This window comes from Phocoena phocoena, chromosome 9, assembly GCF_963924675.1.
Source record: "Phocoena phocoena chromosome 9, mPhoPho1.1, whole genome shotgun sequence".
NCBI classification, from domain to species: Eukaryota; Metazoa; Chordata; class Mammalia; order Artiodactyla; family Phocoenidae; genus Phocoena; species Phocoena phocoena.
In genome coordinates this window covers 71,427,513-71,432,312 of record NC_089227.1, presented here as the reverse complement: position 1 = coordinate 71,432,312, position 4,800 = coordinate 71,427,513, and the positions used below count along the sequence as shown (strand labels likewise).

The following is a 4,800-nucleotide window of genomic DNA, read 5'->3' as shown; positions in this document are numbered from 1 at the left end:
CCCTCAGAGAGCAGCTGACATATCGCCTGTGTTGCAAGAGGAGCCTCAGGAGTGGGAGAGAATTAGGTGTTGAATTACCAATAATGACTCCCAGGCTAGAAAGTTAAGAGCCCCAAGTATATCATTACAGTTTGTTATTTATTGAAAAATAGAAGGTAATAAAATAAATAGTACAGCACACAATATTTCTATGTTGTGATTTGTTTTGGAGCTTAACAAGCAGGAACGGCCAGTTAAAAATCCCTGAAATTCACCTGTGGCAGACTGGAAAGAACACTGGATTGAAGAGAAAGCCTGAGTTTGAGCTCCAGCTTCCCTAACTTTTTTTTTTTTTTTTTTAATTCAGTCTCTGTAGAGACTCTCAAACATTGCCAAGGCTGACTATATGTCACGTCCTTTCAGCGTTAGAGAAAAGTTTTCAATTAGCAATAATTGCACCTCGGATAAACCTCATTGGCTAAGATAGAGCCACTGTGCAAAGCTGAGCTTCACTAACTTCTGTCTGATTTTGCTGGAACAGGTCATGGATGTTCCTACTGAGACCCAGATTTCACACCTGTAAAAAGGAGTTAATAATACCTATTCAGAAGGTTTTTCTGAAGATTAAGCAAAATATTGCATATAAACAGCTTTTCACTACATTATCTGAAATACTCATTTCTTTATATTATCTACAAATCTTTTAACTATTTTTTCAAGTATATTGAAAATTATTCTATAACTGCTCCACATGACAATTTATCTTTATGTGAATTCACAAATAGTTACATACATAGAGACCTACTGAAAGATATTTTAATTGTTATTATAATAATAATGCTCACAGTTATTTGAGTTCCTAGAATATGAACATCAAGCTAGTAAATGCTTGATGTGTTTCACCCTCTGCAACCTGAAAACAATGTTTATAAAGCAAGGGTTATTATTCTACCCATTTTATAAGTTATGAAGTTAAAGAGATAAAGTTACTGAGCTGCGGTTAGAAATGGAAGTTTGTTAAAGGAGAAGAGGGCAAAACTAAAAGACATTGTATGATGGAGGGGAGAAAAAAGAAAGATTTAAATACAGAAAATGTCTGTTACACAACAAAATTAGACCCTTAAAAATTATTGGTACTTATTGATATCTGGTGTGGAATTCTTTTACAAGGACATATTTGAAGGCCAATTTAAAAAACTATGTTTGGTATCCAGTAAAAGTTTTCAGGAAGTTTGTACAGCATCCCAGTCTTTAATGTTCAAAACTCTGGGAGCCCACACAGGCCTCTAGATCTGACATCCATCACCAAGAGGGCCAGGTTCTGCACCAAAGCCTTCCGATGGCTAATCTGAGCTTTAGGGTGACATTAAAAATCATCATACTTAGTTCCTAAATATTTGTATCTTGTTGTATATATTTTGGGAAGAATCCTTTCTTTTTTCCTTTCAAAACAGAAGGTTAGTTTTTAAAAGTTCCCAAATAAAAATTCATCTTTACATAAATTCACACCTAGGTATCAGGAAGGACACCATTTGCTTTGTTCATTTTGGGTTAAATTTTGTTCCAGGAAAGGAGAGAAGGAGAAATAGAGATCTACCTTGTATTCTGTCCAGGGGTTATGGAAACCCAAACAGACAACAAAATAGAATGCTGAATAACTTAATAATGCTAAAAGTACTAAAGAAATGTAAGACATTATTATTTTACCTGGAACAGCAAGTAGGCTCATAAGATTATAATAGGCTAAATTAATTGTATTAGTTTGCTAGGCCTGTCATAACAAAGTACCACAGACTTAAACAATAGAAATGAAATTTCTCACAATTCCGGAAGCCAGAAGTCCTAGATCAAGATGTTGGCAGGGTTGGTTTCTTCTGAGGCAACTATTTTGGTTTGCAGATGGCTGTCTTCTCCCTGTGTCTTTACATGACCTTCTCTCTGAGCCTGTCAGTATCCCAGTCTCCTCTTCCTATAAAAAACACCAGTCATATTGGATTAGGGCCCACCCTAATAACCTCATTTCAATCGAATTGCCTTTTCAAGACCCTATTTCCAAATACAGTCACATCTTGAGATACTTGGGGTTAGAACTTCAAATATGAATTTGGGGAGAGGGGAGATATGATATAGCCTGTAACATTAATATAGTGTAAACACAGGGAAAGAATGATATCACATGTTACAGCCTAAATATTTAAAAATAAATATTAAAAATAGCACTGTAAATACTGCATAGTAAACATATGTCAATAATGACCTTAAAATTCCTGAAGAATATCAATTTTCTTGTATGTCACAGTTGTAAAAGCCAGCTGCACAGGAGATTGGTTCTGTATTCCTCCCATCATCACCCAGCAATCCTTATGTGTTTATTGCTAGGAGCTGAGACTCAAAAGGGAAAGAATGTACAGACCCTAGGGACTTAATATCTAATTGCAGCAACAGTATGGATGTTTAAGAGAGAAAGAAGAATAAATAGCAATACAGGTTTGCATGTCCTAAATTCCAAATGGAAGATTAGCTGTCTTCCTGATTCTGAGGTCATACCAGCCAGCTCTGTGTTGATTTCTAAAGGATTCCAAGAGAAAACTAACATTATTTAAATATGCAGATAATTAGTGGGATAGAATTTCAAAAGAAGGAACAATAGCGATGAACCTTTTGAAGGCCCCTGATTCCAAACTACTTGCTCTTCCTTTACTTCTCAATGAGGAAGAAATAAAATGTTAAAAAATGTTCCCAATTATTTAAAAGTGCCATTATTTGGCGTCCATTCACCTGAGGTTTTGCTATAATAGGGAATGATAGATTAAGAGATTTTTTTTTTTCTATACTTAGTTTACAACCCAAGAGAAAACAGGGCTGTGTTATTCTGACTACCTGAATCAGCCTTAATGTCTTTTTACTCGCATGAAGATTTGGCCAAAATCACTTCCCTATTTCACTGTCAAATGTGGGAGGGAGGACGGGGAACAACTTCTGTTACATTCTATGTGTACAACTATTAACAGAAGTCTCTGATGGAATAGATTAAAAACTACAAAAATATATTACTATGATCAAAATAGTAAAGTATTTGATTTTGTGGGTAGAAGAACTTAGCACTGAATTAATTCGAGTTCCTGTTAGCATTTATCATAGTCAGTGAAGATAACGTCTTAGTTTTAAGCATATAGAGTCTGTCAAAAGAGGAATTTAGGGAAGTAGTGGTTAAACGCCCAAACTCTGGAATCACAGTGCCTAGACAGGAAGCCCCTAACTCACAACTTGCACGACCTTTGGCAAATTGCTCTTTCTCTCTAATGCCTTACTTTTATTATCCACAAAAGAGGATAATAATGGCATCTGCCTTACAAAATAACCACAAGGATTTAGTTACAGAACACACGAGGAAAATGCTTAGCACAAAATTTACAATAAATGTTAGCTATTATTGGTAGCCGATAACTTAGAATATATCTAACATTTTGCTTTCTAAATAATGGTTTTCAACCTCATGAGCACATCAGAATCATCTGAGATTTTTTTTTTTAACTCTCATACCTGGCCTTATCCCTAGAGATTTTGATTAAGTTGGCTTCAGGTGTGGCAAAGACATCTGTGAATTTTAAAAATTCCCCAGGTAATTCCAAAATGCAGTTAAAGTTGAAAATATTTGATCCAAATAACCCACACAGTTGTGTAGCATCAGACAGCTCTGTCAGTATCCAATGCAGTCTCAGAGTAACTTTCTCTAAACTGTCTTCTGTGTAACTGGTCCACCAAGATGCTCCCTAAAATAAAATACAATAAAAAGTAACTTAGAGGAGCTTCAAGATGGCGGAGGAGTAAGAAGTGCAGATCACCTTCCTCCCCAAAAATACATCAGAAATACATCTACATGTGGAACAACTCCAACAGAACACCCACTGAATGCTGGCAGAAGACCTCAGACCTTCCAAAAGACGCCCTCAGGCGACCTACACGCAGAGGCGGGGCCAAATCCAAAGCTGAACCCCCGGAGCTGGGCAAACAAAGAAGAGAAAGGGAAATTTCTCCCAGCAGCCAAGAGCAGCAGATTAAATCTGCACAGTCAAATTGATGTACCCTGCATCTGTGGAATATCTGAATAGACAACGAATCATCCCAAAATTGAGGTGGTAGACTTTCTGTGATTTTGTCTGTATAGCTTTGCTTTTACCATTTGTCCTAGGGTTCTGTCTGTCAGTTTCTTTTTTTAATATAGTTTTTGGCACTTGTTATCATTGGTGGATTTGTTTTTTGGTTTGGTTGCTCTCATTTCTTTTTTTCTTTCTTCTTTTATTACTTTTCAAAAAAAATTTTTAATAATTATTTTTTATTTTAATAACTTTTTAATTAAATTAAATTAAATTTTATTTTATCTTCCTCTTTCTTTCTATTTTTTCTCCCTTTTATTCTGAGCCATGTAGATGACAGGCTCTTGGTGCTCCAGCCACGCATCAGGGCTCTGCTTCTGAGGTGGGAGAGCCAAGTTCAGGACACTGGTCCACAAGAGACCTTCCAGCTCCACGTAATATCAAATGGTGAAAATCTCGCAGAGATCTCCATCTCAACGCCAACACCCAGCTCCACTCAATGACCAGCAAGCTACAGTGCGGGACACTCTATGCCAAACAACTAGCAAGACAGAAACACAACCCCACCCATTAGCAGAAAGGTGGCCTAAAATCATGATAAGGTCACAGACACCCCAAAAAACACCACCAGACGTGGACCTGACGACCAGAAAGACAAGATCCAGCCTCATCCACCAGAACACAGGCACTAGTCCCCTCCACCAGGAAGCCTACACCACCCACT

At 36.9% G+C, this 4,800-nt stretch overlaps 1 non-coding gene across 1 annotated transcript; it reads right to left on the bottom strand.

Annotated features, from left to right (window-relative positions):
* Nucleotides 1-346: 346 nt before the first annotated feature.
* On the bottom strand, nucleotides 347-483 carry LOC136128632 (U4 spliceosomal RNA). The gene has a single exon (XR_010656222.1). It is a non-coding gene; the product is annotated as a U4 spliceosomal RNA (small nuclear RNA).
* Nucleotides 484-4,800: the final 4,317 nt, after the last annotated feature.